The sequence below is a fragment of the Asterias rubens genome, chromosome 4, assembly GCF_902459465.1.
Source record: "Asterias rubens chromosome 4, eAstRub1.3, whole genome shotgun sequence".
In the NCBI taxonomy this organism is placed as follows: domain Eukaryota; kingdom Metazoa; phylum Echinodermata; class Asteroidea; order Forcipulatida; family Asteriidae; genus Asterias; species Asterias rubens.
The window spans coordinates 10,623,400-10,638,069 of record NC_047065.1 but is presented as its reverse complement, the minus strand read 5'-3'; the positions used below and the strand labels follow the sequence as shown (position 1 = coordinate 10,638,069).

General features: G+C 39.1%; 1 long non-coding RNA gene and 1 pseudogene across 1 annotated transcript; both read left to right on the top strand.

Annotated features, from left to right (window-relative positions):
• Positions 1-1,806: 1,806 nt before the first annotated feature.
• LOC117289587 lies at positions 1,807-11,494 on the top strand. Its single transcript, XR_004518962.1, has 2 exons — positions 1,807-2,236; positions 11,129-11,494. It is a non-coding gene; the product is annotated as an uncharacterized LOC117289587 (long non-coding RNA).
• Positions 5,578-10,563, top strand: LOC117289586 (annotated as a pseudogene).
• Positions 11,495-14,670: the final 3,176 nt, after the last annotated feature.

The window sequence follows — 14,670 nt, the reverse complement described above, 5'->3', positions numbered from 1 at the left end:
TTCTGTGCATAAGGTAAAGTGTGACAACATTTATTACATTTAAAACACACCTCCTGCTTGTTCTGTATAATGGTTGGCTAAAACACGGTCACGTGGGATGAACTAATAAAGTCTAGTGATCGCGCGCGCGTGTTTGCGGGAACTAGTTCCCGAGCGGGCACTAGTCTTTAAAAAAAGTGCCCGGTAACAGCCCCCTCTCTTGACTTGAACCGTTAACAACAAATACAAAACTTCGTTTCTTTTCCAGATTTCTGTTCTTATTTCACATTTAAGATAAAACACATAATTGACTGGCATAATTCGGTAACTAGTGTACGTCTATTCCCCCTCGGGCCTGTGAGTGACCAAAAGAGGGGCCTATTTCCCTCGGCCTTTGGCCTATGGAAATAGGTCGCTCTTCTGGTCAATCAAAGTCCCTCGGGGGAATAGACGGACTAGTTACCCCATTGCCAGTCAATATGTGTATGTGATTTTTCCTCCATGAGCCTCTGGTAAAAAAAACAAAGCTTAATTATAAAAGACTTTATAGAATAACTGGTATCATTCAGCATTTCCGTCGTATCGGAAAACAGGTTGGTTTAGTTATTATTAAAACCAGAGAATTTAAATTGAAAACGGCTCATCCCAAACCGTAGGGAAAACAGGTTGGTTTTATTAATAAAACCAGGAATTCAAAATGAAAACTGCATATCTCCAAAACAAGAGGCATTGATCATGAAATGATTATTGTGATTATCTCCCCCAACACAGGGCAAGAAGGATGTTGCATGATGGTGCCAGTCGTTCAATGATTTCACTTCATCCTGTGCACCAATGCAACTCTATCACAGCCAATGACAGCGGAATCTCGAAAGGTAACCCGAAGATTGGCACTGAGCAGAAACAGTCGCCCCCTGAGAACGAGTATCTTACCCCGTCTGCGCCGCAACCACCGATTCCACCTCCAAAGCCTGATTATCTCCAAGACCACGCCATGGAAAACGCGTACGACTACATAGACAACTACGGCTACATGTGCTTTGAGGTTAAGAATTAATAATAATACGAGATGAAAATGTGGGTAAAAACAAAAATTAACATTCTTTATCCTCGATGCAATTTTGACATCTCTTAGGCCTAGATGTGAGATGGGTTGTCGATTTACAAAAGTTAAATGTAAGCGAATTTGTATTGCTGACAACTCGAAATAATTCATCTTACCAATCTACTTTAGAGAGTCAAAAACGGCTACTCAAATAGACCTTTATCATGATGCGACCATTTTGAATTTCTCCATTCCAAATCATTGTAACCAAACCGAGGTTGCAAGAAAAAAATAGACTGGTTCCTTTTGTGTGGAACTGTGACTAGCATTCACTGATGTTATTGGATAAAGGGAACATGACTACTATTGTTGCAGCACAATAGACCGATTGTTGCGCGACCATTGTGATCACGTGACCTAAGATGGGTGTTGAAAACTATCGCTGCGCAGTGAAGACATGGGTGCACTCGTACCGATGGAACTCAATTCACTTTAATTTCAGTAAATAACACTTCTAACTCAAAACAAATCCCTGTTGAATAAAATGTATGCTGTGACATTGATTTGAATCCCATTTTACAGCTTCATAAGAATAATATCATTCTTTTCAGCTTTAAATGGTTTGAGTAGAGTACGTTAATTAGCGACACTCGCAGCGGACAGCTCTCAGCGCGTCCGCGGTGGTTTTTGCACTGTGTACGGCCAACTTAGTGCGACAAAGGTGTTTTTTCTTACTTAGTTATCTCGCAACTTCGACGACCAATTGAGCTCAAATTTTCACAGGTTTGTTATTTTATGCATATGTTAAGATACACCAAGTGGGAAGACTGGTCTTTGACAATAGTGTCATGTGTCTTTTGACCACAATATTGTCTGTTTAATTTCCTAATAATTGTTCTGTTTGGGGTTTTTTTTTTCCCAGTTTTGTAAAAACTTAATAGCAGTATGATATTATATAAAATCGTTTATTATTGTCTTAGCAATAAGACTAATGCTAAATGCAATGGATATGTCCTGGTTAATTAATGCTCAGATATAATCTATGACAGAAGTAATATGAATGAAATAAAAAACTGTGTAACAAGTAATGATCCAACTTGGGTTAGTTTTTAATTTCACGTACTCAAAATCTTTCAGATTGGATTCACTGGCTATCCCAATGTGATGAAACTTTCACAGATATTATTTTGCTAAATGGATTTTGAACTTGAGGTTGTGATTGATTGTATCTTTAAATAACATCTTGATGTATGATTTGGATGAGTCCCTAAAAAAGTGGCATTATTGACTTGGAGACCAGCAGGGAGACTAACTAGACAGGCCTAGGGACTACTTATATTAAATTGAACAGAGTATTTAAAGGCAGTGGACACTATTGGTAACTACCCAAAATAATTATTAGCATAAACCCGTACTTGGTTACGAGTAATGGGGAGAGGTTGATAGTATAAAACATTGTGAGAAACGGCTAAAGTGACGTAGTTTTTGAGAAAGAAGTAATTTCCCACGAATTTGATTTCGAAACCTCAGAGCTAGATTTTGAGGTCTCGAAATCAAGCATCTATAAGCACACAACTTAGGGTGACAAGGGTATTTTTCTTTCATTGCTATCTCGCAATTTGTACGACCAAGTTCAAATTTTCACAGGTTTGTAATTGTATGCATTATGTTTAGATACTCCAAGTGAGAAGACATGGTCCTTGACAATTACCAATAGTGTCCAGTGTCTTTAACCACAACTGTCTCATTTCCTAACAATTGTTCAATTTGGGTTGTCCCTCTTGCAAATGCTTTGTAAGCAAATGGCGGTATGGTAGAAATAATTTATTCTCTTAGTAGGCCTAATAAGACTAATATTAACTGCAATGGATATGTCCTGGTTAATTAATGCTCAGATATAATCTATGACAGAAGTATAATCTATGAATGGAATCTAAAATAAACAACTGTGTAACAAGTAATGATCCAACTTGGGTTAGTTTTTAATTTCACGTACTCAAAATCTTTATTTTACGTTATTTTGCTAAATTGATTTTGAACTTTAGGCTGTTTTTTAATATTTTATCTAAAGACATCGTGCAGTTCTCACAACCCAAACCTTCCTGCGTTCGAGCAAGAATGTCCTGAAATCTTCACCCGATACACTCTCATTATGAGTTATCACTCTGCGATTGTTATAATTTATGAAACTTCTCAATTTAGACGTGCACTTTAGCCGGAAAGTGTGGCGAACATTTGTGGGGGGAAAATTCCTTCTAGCTGAGAAAAAGTCCTTTTAAATCGTTTCTTATTCGGTTTCTCAAGATTATTTGGCCGATATTTATGATTCAAAATTTGCTTTCACGAAAACACTGTTTTTTAATAAGCTACTTCATTATAATTTAAACAAGAATCTACAATTCCTTATAGTACAGAAAGCAGATAAAGAAAAAAGCATCATAGACAACACCTGACAGTGTGAAAACCTACAATGTCGCTCTATCTGATCATTAAGTATACTTGAAGTTTTACCCTTTTACACTGATGTGTGTTAGCACACTATACGCAGCAGCCTACTTTACCGAGCTCTGTTGAACAACAAGTCAAAACATATTACTCGGGTGGGATTCTAACCCACTTGCAATTCGAGAGCAGTTTCTAAACCAACTAGACCACCGAGATTACCCGGTAGCTAGAGGCAGTTCGAAGCCTATGTTTTGGCAGCGGGTATGATTTAAGATAATGTTAATGAAATGTGCATTGGGGGTATAATATCTCGATGCAAATTTAACAGCTCTTAAATTACTGTATAAATTTTAAAAGCGATTTGCGTGATATGCTCCGGTGCCATAAAGAACACATGGTAGATTAAAGAAAAGGGATGATAGACAAGCCCACAATGTCGATCCACTACTAACTTGAAGCGATTTGCGTATAAAGATAAAAGATCAATATTTTTTTGAGAAAATGTAAAACTTGTTTAATTTCCATATATGCATTCTCGAGGCTATACAGAGTGTGTTTAGTCGACCCTCGTCTTAGGGTCATGTATCGATCCGATTTAATCACTCAAAGGGCTGTCTAGTCACAAAGTAATCAATTTATCTAATCACCTAATACTTTATTTATTACCGATTTGTGTGTGTATGTTTGTGTCAAAGATAAAATGTAGCCGAATAAAATACTAGTTTTAGTTGCAACTGTAATTTAATTCACATTTTCATCCGCGCTCTTAAGATCATTTTAATTATGTCGATTCAAATCACAGTGTTGTTATGAGTGTAAGTTGCTACCACTCTAACCTGTCGATTATTATCTTGGTAATTAATAAACAAAGAGGCTGCGGCTTTTTAATATATGTTAATTCCATCGTTCCTAAATTAACTTGTTTGAACGACCTTTGTCGTTGTCATTGTCGTTGTTGTCCTTGTCGTACCGTTCCCGTGTGGAGAAGCAGCGTATAACTGATAATGCTATTTTGTTGTGATTTACCGTCGTATAATCTCAATCTAAAACGAGCCTACGATTCTCTTTTGCAATTTGTAAGCAAATGTTGATGTGTTTTCGAAAGCCTCGTTATTTATATTATGTTGCATTCAATATTAGTGATGTGTATTGATGTGTAGTAAACAAGTTGTAGACATTACGTATTGACAAATAATAAAGTCACCCAAGCGTGTCAGTGACAGGACTGTGCGAGCGGGCCAGCCACGAGGCAGTCTTGAGTCAGCTGTTAACCGAGTAAGACGTTCGTCCTCTACACCTTTATTCAGCCGAGACTCAGGACCCAACCCATAGCCAAGCGCTATACTACACATTGTCCATAGTGAAAGCTGTAAAAACCATCAATATCTTGTTAAGCCATCTTTCCTTGTTATGTTCAGACTGAGTTGTACTTCCTGGTTTGTTGTCAACACGTCATTATAACAACTTTGGGTCTGGCCCAAGTCCAAAACCACCCTCGAGTCTGGTTGAAAGTTGTTCACACGACACTCTCTGAACTCTGACCTACCTACATAGTTCCCGAGTCAGTCTCTCTTAAAGGCAGTGGACACTATTGGTAATTACTCAAAATAATTAATAGCACAAAACCTTACCTGGTAACGAGTAATGGAGAGCTGTTGATAGTATAAAACATTGTGAGTAAAGGCTCCCTCTGAAGTAACGTAGTTTCCGAGAAAAAAAGTCAAATTCCACGAGTTTGATTTCGAGACCTCAGAATTCGATTTTGAGGCCCTCGAAATCAAGCAACTGAAAGCACACAACTTCGTGTGACAAGTGTATTTTTTCTTCCATATTATCTCGCAACTTCGACGACCAGTAATGAGCTCAAATTTTCACAGGTTTGTCATTTTATGCATATGTTGAGATGTGAGAAGACTGGTCTTTGACAATAACCAATAGTGTCCAGTGTCTTTAACGTTCAACGGCTATTTCCCCTAAGAATCCAGGTCGCTCTAACAGCGTATCAGGAAGAAAAACAAACTTTAATGCGGGTACCATCTGTTCAATATAAAATGATCTACAGATAGGCTGTTGCTCACTCATCTATACATTTCTACTCTATTCAGCAACGAAAGGAGTCGTGTTTTGTAGTCGCAGTTAATTGAGCAACATGGGGTTGTTTATACGTTCGCTCTTGGTCGTTTTGAATCGTGAAAGCTCAAGTTGAACTACAAGTTGAAGCTTCCAGACATCAGAGAACGGTTTCATGTAATGTAGATACAAATAGTAAGGTAGACGAGTTAAGGCTTATTGTAGAAAACTACCTAGTCATTCTTGAAGTAATAATGACTGATAATCATGAAAATGTTTCATCGGAGCTGGAGGACACAAGACGTACGATGGCTGCAATATCAACCAACCAAGAAACAGCCACCTCTGAGCTAGAGGAAACACGTCGAATGGTTAGTGAGTTGCAGGCTGCAATATCAACCAACCAAGAAACAGCCACCTCTGAGCAAGAGGAAACACGTCGAATGGTTAGTGAGTTGCAGGTCGCAGTATCGACCAACCAAGAAACAGCCACCTCTGAGCAAGAGGAAACACGACGAATGGTTAGTGAGTTGCAGGTCGCAGTATCGACCAACCAAGAAACAGCCACCTCTGAGCAAGAGGAAACACGACGAATGGTTAGTGAGTTGCAGGTTGCAATATCAACCAACCAAGAAACAGCCACCTCTGAGCAAGAGAAAACAAGACGTATGGTTAGTGAGTTGCAGACTGCGGCATCAACCAACCAAGAAACAGCCACCTCTGAGCAAGAGGAAACACGTCGAATGGTTAGTGAGTTGCAGGTCGCAGAATCGACCAACCAAGAAACAGCCACCTCTGAGCAAGAGGAAACACGACGAATGGTTAGTGAGTTGCAGGTCGCAGTATCGACCAACCAAGAAACAGCCACCTCTGAGCAAGAGGAAACACGACGAATGGTTAGTGAGTTGCAGGTTGCAATATCAACCAACCAAGAAACAGCCACCTCTGAGCAAGAGAAAACAAGACGTATGGTTAGTGAGTTGCAGACTGCGGCATCAACCAACCAAGAAACAGCCACCTCTGAGCAAGAGGAAACACGTCGAATGGTTAGTGAGTTGCAGGCTGCAATATCAACCAACCAAGAAACAGCCACCTCTGAGCAAGAGAAAACACGACGTATGGTTAGTGAGTTGCAGACTGCGGTATTGGCTGCAATATCAACCAACCAAGAAACAGCCACCTCGGAACAAGAGGAAACACGTCGAATGGTTAGTGAGTTGCAGACTGCAGTTTCGTCCAACCAACAAAAGGTAACTGTCGCACTAAGAAACACAACACTTCAGTTAAAAGACACAAGACGTGAAATGGGAGTCATCGGGCGTCAGGTGGAAGAGCTCCCGGAGTCAGTATCTAGGTTGACGAAGATCCATGGTAGGTTTTGTTTGCTCACAATCGTGGTTAAACCATGGAGGTAGAAAAAGACACAAGCAGACAACACTACCTCTTAAATATCCAAGACTTTGTTGAGGGGAGACTGTTGTACACAAAAGACCCCTAGCATTGGCGGCCACCTTTAATGTCAATCTATCAACACGTGATGACGCGCTGCGCATTACTCTCCGCATCTCCGCCAAGCAAAGAGGCCCTTTATGGACCTCAGTGGCGACATTGTGCAAGGGGTCTATTTAATCACCATTCGAAACGTACCCCCACCCCCCTCCACACCTGATCGTAAGCATTACACCTTAAACTGTCCATTATAAACATGCGTTCAAATTTACTCGTACACAAAAGTGCGACGACAAGGGTGTTTTCACTCCGAGTGGTATCACCTACGCTCTTTTGAGAGTGAAAGTCAATCTGTGTGGCTCTTTTTGAGTGAAATTGGAACAAACTTCACTCTAAATTGAGTTGAAAGTACCCGTCTTTCACTCTAAAAAGAGTTGTTCGTCATATGGCTCTTTTCAAGAGTGGTATGGCGGACAAAAGGAGTGTTTTTCACTCTTTTACATTAAGAGAGTTTGTATGTTTAAAGGCACTGGACGCCTTCAGTAATTGTCAAAGACCAGTGTTTTCACTTGGGGTAACTCGACAGTAAAAAAAATAATGCATGAAATAACAAACCTGTGAAATTAGGGAGTCAAATAGTCGTCGAAGTTGCTAGAGAATAAAGAAAGAAAAAACATCCTTGTCGCACAAGTTGTGTGCTTTCAGACGCTTGATTTCGAGACCTCAGCTGAAGTCTCAAATTCAATTCAAGTATTTAAGTTGGAAAATACTTTTTTCTCGAAAACTACGTTACTTCAGAGGGAGCCGTTTCAATTCTTACACTGTTTTATACCATCAACAGCTCTCCATTGCTCATTACCAAGTAAGTTTTATGCTAACGATTATTTTGAGTAGTCACCAATAGTGTCCAGTGCTTTTAAAGAGAGGGATATAGTAGATTCTTATCATTTCAATCTTGTCCTGGTATTGTTTTCCATCTATACTAAAATCTTTATCTCGTTTTTTATATAAAAAGGCAGAGATTGTTCCGACGTGCTCGCAAGGGGTGAGGCAGGCAGTGGCGTTTACGCCGTAAAGCCGGACTGCGGTGCGCCATTCGATGTGTACTGTGATATGGAGACAGACGGCGGAGGCTGGACGGTAAGACAATGGAGGACTTTCCATCCAAAATACATGTACAACTTTTTAGAAGTGTAAAGTCTAAAAAATTTTGTGAACACAAAGCCATTCAAAATGATGTGCGTTAATTTTTCTTCGATAGGTTTTCCAGCGGCGTCAGGACGGCAGTGTAGATTTCTATTTGGACTTTGCCAGCTACAGCCGGGGCTTTGGGAATCTAGAGGGAGAGTTTTGGCTCGGTAACGACAACTTGCACCGTCTGACTGCTCAGGGCGAGTACGAACTCCGCGTAGATCTCACAGGCTTCGACGACGATACCGGCTTTGCCTTGTATGGCTCGTTCAGTATCGCCGATGTGAGCGATAACTACAGGCTGTCGTTGAGAAGCTACTCGGGAACCGCAGGTACGATTATAAGTGGATACTTCGTAGTTATACAGAAATATTGCAGGGTAGTCTGTGTCCATCGTTGTGACCGATTGCTTTTGGTAGGTCTCAATGAAAGACAGAAAAGCAACATCGTGACTCAAATAGTTGAATAAGAAATCACCTCTTTCTCAAAAAAAAACTACGTTCCTTCAGAGGGAGCCGTTTCTCACAATGTTCACATCTCTCCATTGCTAGTTCAAGTAGGTTTCTAATAATCATTTTGAGTAATAACCAAAAGTGTCTGGAGTGCCTTTAAAAGTGGAGGGGGAATTGTCTATGTTTTGTTCCTCAACTCCAGACAGAAAAAGGAGGGGTAGAATTTTGCATCCCTTGCTGCTCAAACCAAGCCGAAAATTGGAGGGGTGTATCCTTTGCTGCCAACACCAAGTAAAAAACAGGAAGATGATGTTAACCCCTTGAAACTAAAAAATGACAAAATGTACGACAATTTACTTGAATTCAGCAATTTTAAACTCGCTAGAAACATTTAACAGAATCGTAAAACCACAATTTGGAGGAGAACAAATATAACGTATAAACGTTGCTTTTAAATCCCATTTCGATAGCAATTTTCTAACTATCTTATTAAACTGTCATCGGTAAACAGTATTGTCCAAAGGCCACTTCGTGTATCACAACGTATAATAATTTAAAACAACAAACCTGTGAAAAGTTAGGCTCAATCGGTCATCGGAGTCAGGAGAAAATAACGAGGAAACCCACTCTTGTTTCCGCACGTTTCGCCGTCATGACATGTTTCGCCGTGTTTATAATAAATCCGTTATTGTTGATATCGAAAATTAATAGGTGTTTTAATGTTTTCTCAAAAAGTAAAGCGTTTCATGGAATAATATTTCAAGGGAAGTCTTTCACCAGTACCTTCTGTAAACTTTAATTGTAAATCTGTGAACTTTTAACTTTTGGTTCTGTTCAGAATGTGTCCAATGGCTTTAAAAAGGAAACAAAATTTAAAAATGAACCTGATTGTGAAACATTTACTTCACTTCTCCCAATATCCTAGTTCCATTAATTGATAAATTTGTTTCTAATCGCACCTTATCGGCCTAAGTTATGTTCGAAACAAATTAATGTTTAAAGTTACCTCCTGTCAACATCGCCTTTATTTACACGTATGACTATAATGAATACGTGTGTTATCTTTCAGGAGACAAGTTATCATACCACAATAACCTGGCCTTCTCGACCAAAGACCGATAACGATAACTGTGCTGAGCGAGATCACGGAGCCTGGTGGTACAATGCCTGCGCCCTCTCCAATTTGAACGGGAGATACTTCAATTATGCCTCTATGAACCTTAAAGGAGTTAGGTGGAATGGCTTTTCGGGTACCCGCTCACTCAAAACAACTGAGATGAAAATTAGAAGGAAAGTTTAGTCCTTAATTAAGATGGATACCATTATAAAAAGGTACGCAGTAATAATCATCTCCTCATAAATCACCTTATCGCTTCATCTTATTAAGTTTCTCGTAATGTTTTAAACAAAAATAATTAAACCTGTACTTTGAAACCTAAAAATGGAAAACATGGAAAACAATTTAATGTAAATTAACTTTTAATGCAATGGATAAAATGAGACATGTATAAAAATCGTGACATCGGGTAGCTAAAATAGTTGCAGAAAGTAACTAATAAGGAATGTCACTCTAAACCCAATACGACCAGTATAGTATGTAAGACTTCCAAGTACAAATGCATTGCTTATAAAACTCTCAAGATACCCTTCTAATATAACCCGTTCTAAATTCGACTCGTATAATGAGAGTGGATGCTAGTGTTTTTATAAACAATGCGGTGGCTTGTTGAATCGAATACAATATTTTATTTTGTAAATTTTGTCATGAAAGATCTGCTATTGTAAGTTGTTCACATAGAATTTAGATATATACGAACATTAAAAAGGACTTAATACGGTTCCATACTAAATCGACGCCTTTTTAAAGGCAGTGGACACTATTGGTAATTACTCCAAATAGTTATTAGCATAAAACCTTGGTAACGAGTAATGGGGAGAGGTTGATAGTATACAACAATGTGAGTAACGGCTCTCTCTGAAGTGACGCGGTTTCGAGAAAGAAGTAAGTGTCCACGAATTTGATTTTGAGACATCAGAACTGGATTTTGAGGTCTCGCAAAGCATCTGAAAGCACACAACTTCGTTTGTTATTTTATGCATATTAGATACTCCAAGTGAGAAGACTGGTCCTTGACAATTACCAATAGTGCTCATTTCCCAATAATTGTTCTGTTTGGGTTCCCCCCCCCCCGCAAATGCTTTGAAACAAGCAAATGGCGGTATGGTGGAAAATCGGTTATTCTCTTAGTAGGCCTAATAAGACTAATATTAACTTCAATGGATATGTCATGGGTAATTAATGCTCAGATATAATCTATGACAGAAGTATAATCTATGAATGGAATCTAAAATAAACAACTGTGTAACAGGTAATGATCCAACTTGGGTAGGTTTCTAATTTCCTGCACTCAAAATCTTTCAGATTGGATTCACTGGCTATCCCAATGTGATGAAACTTTCACAGATATTATTTTGCTAAATGAATTTTGAACTTGAGGTTGTGATTGATTGTATCTTTAAATAACAATCAGATAGCAGCCTGGCAGCGCAAGTTTAAATTTCTACATAATTTTGTCTGCTTCAAGTGTACTTCCTGCTAATAATTATGGAATCAGTTTCAAAAGCCATTTTGATTTTAATTTGATTTTTGTTTTGTTTTTTTTGTTAGCTTTGGTCAAGGTTTCTTATAGTTTATTTTGGTTTAAGTTTAACTTGGTTTTCTTTGTTTGAAGTTCCGAACAGAGTCATTTTGAAGGTTTAGATCACAAGTTCATCCATCTTTGGTTTGCATTGTTTTATACTGCTTTTGTTAAATTGTCTTATAATCAATAAAGTCATTTTTTATTTTTGTTTGAGAAACCTATACTTTGTGTCATCTGTTCCTATTTTTTTTTTGCATTTCCTCGCCCGATCTTGAGTGTGTTTTATTAGTTATATTCAATATAGTTTTCATAGTGTACCCTTTTTCCAGGTTACATTTCATCACACGGCGATTGTTATAATTTATGCAACTTCTTCAATTAAACGAGAAGTACCCTCCTTCGGCCACAACTGATTTTGAGGTAAAACATCGATTTTGTTAAGCATGATAAATAAGTCAGTTCCAAGTGTAGTTTAAAAAAAAATTAAAATGATAACAACAAAATAAAATCAGCCCAGACAGTGCAATGATTTTTGCTACCTACCGCTGTATACAAAGTGTAGTGCAGTGTACATGTATATGTACTTCATACTTTCTGGAATATTAACCCGCGTAGGTTAATGGATAGATCGAAAAACAACGTTGTTGGTGTACGTTTTGGTACAATGATTGACAAAAAATACCCAATATTTTTGTGCGCAAAGCAAATAAGCCAGTGTTTTCACTGTGGACCAAACATTTTTGTTAGTGCATAAATAAGTCGTCTCGTCTAAACTGAATTTCCCATCTGGGATAATAAAGTGAATTGAGTTGAATTGAATGTTGCAATTAGAATTGAAGGCACTGCAGCCGATTTCACGAAATGCTAGGATAAATCCTATCTCGAGTTAGGACGAGTAACTCAGGGTGTCGTGGCCGAGCGGATAGGTGCTCTGGTGCTTCTGTTCAGCAGAGTGTGGGTTCGAATCCCGGTCGTGACACTTGTGTCCCTGAGCAAGACACTTCACTATAATTGCTTCTCTCCACCCAGGGGTAAATGGGTACCTGTGAGGGCAGAGATGGTTCTTGTGATTGATTAAGCCGAGTAGCGCAAATTATTGTTGCACAGGCTGCATACTCCCCACGAGGGAGCTGAGATGGTTTAAGGAGTGATTTAAGGCCCAGTCACCAGGGGTAATAACGGTGAAGCGCTTTGGGACGCCCTTCGGGTGTAAAGCGCTATATAAAAACGGGTTATTATTATTATTAACTCGTCCTATAGGAGATGGGTTCAATGCGTCGTAACATCTAGGCCCATGGTTACGGAACTGAACACGTCCTAAGCCCTAAAATTGATTCTAAAGTTAGGCAGAGTTTGGTGAAAATGACGGCTGGACACGTTTGGTATTAACTGTCAAAGACCATTCTCACTTTGTGTATCCCAACACTATGCAGAAATAAACAATCTGTGGAAAAGTGGACTCAACTGGTCGAAGTTGCAAGAGAATAATGAAAGAAAGAAAAAACGCCCCAGATAAGCTAGCTATCGTGCCCCAACTCGCAGTCGTAGGGCAAACGACTTATGTTAAATCTAACAAGGGGCGCTGGCAATCGGCTAGACTAACCATCGCAGACCCCAGCAGTGCGCCCACAGCATGCAGACGACCAAATCTGTGTTTTGATGATTGGTCCAATGTGATGTTTGTCAGCTGTACCCACATCACCTCTGACCAATTGAAATACAGATGTGAAAAGCTAACGTCACTTCACGTTTATTCAATGAAATCATTGTATCCAATGAAATCACTGATGGTGCAAAAACAGATAGGGCCGCTACCCAAAAAGGGTTTCAGGGTGTAGGCCTACACACATTTTCCCTATTGTGACTTAGGGTTGTTGACTTCCATCTTGATGTATGATTTGGATGAGTCCCTAAAAAAGTGGCATTATTGACTTGGAGACCAGCAGGGAGACTAACTCGACAGGCCTATGGACTACTTATATTAAATTGAGCAGAGTATTTAAAGGCAGTGGACACTATTGGTAACTACCCAAAATAATTATTAGCATAAACGCGTATGGAACGTAAGCGTTTAACTTGACTTAGGATTGAAAGCGTACGTTTTGTTATTATAGCGTAACTTGAAGGAACGTAGCAAAACTTGGAATGTAAGCGTAGCTGAGTAACTGTGTAGCTTAGAACGTAACCTTATCTTTTGGAACGTAAGCTTATCTTGAAACGTAAGCGTAGCTTGACTCGGGCTTGAAAACGTACCTGTTGATATTATAGCGTAACTCATTTGAGGAACGTAAGCGTAGCTGAGTATCTGCGTAGCTTGGAACAGAACCAAATAATACCTCAACAATCTCAAAAATAACACTTTATTCACAGAATTTAAAAAAATTATTTTTTGACAAAAAAATGCTTTGATGAAATTTTTTGTTTCAACCTTTTACAAATTTCTTATTCACCTGTCCTTTTTTACAATTGGGGCTCCGTTTTTTGTTATTCTATTTTCTTCTTTGTAAAACATTTTTTAAGCTACTCACACAAACACTGTCAATATAACAAAATGCGGTATTCCTACGTTTTGACATAGTCAATCTTTTTTAATTACCTGAAAACTCATAACAAAAAGAAACTAGGAGCCATGAAACAAAACAGAGCATTATGCGATCATAAGAAATAACGGAATCGACACGAGGTGTACCGACTGACAAATCCACGATGACAAACATGTACTTTGATGTCTGTCTCCCAACCCCTCCCAAGCTAACGGCGAGACCCGCACGCTTGTACCTCATAGCGCCTGGGATTACACCTCCAGCCCCCCCCCCCCCCCTCCCCCCCCCCCCCCCCCCCCCCACGAGACTCGGCATGCGCGGTATGGTATAATGCCCCGAGGCTTACGTTCTGATTGCTCCACGCCGCGGCCGTGGGGCCATATAACAAGCTTCCGTTACACGGACTCTTTGAATGCGAATCTCACGTTAGATTTTTCACCATGATTTACATTTTGTAGCGATAATTTGAATACATGATCTTTTTCGTCAATTATTCGTTAATAGTTTTGTAAAAAAAAAGATTTAAATTTGGTTAAGTAAGTTACTTTTAGACGGCTGGAAGTAAAACTATCCCAGAAGGTCACGTGATTGTTTGTACCACGTTTTGGTTAGAACAGTCACGCGACCTGCGTTTTTGTCTTAAAATGCTCAAAAACGTCTAAATTTGATGATTTTTTTTCAAGGACTGTTCTTCTTCATTCCTGGAAGACCGTTGAAGTCATATCTTAGTCTATTTTGTAGCCCAAATAGCCCAATTCGGCTAGTGTGTCCCTTTAATTATTCAGAAATGAAAAGGATACGAAGCAATAATTGTATGTGTTTTTAGATACCATAACCAGTAGCAAAAAAATGGT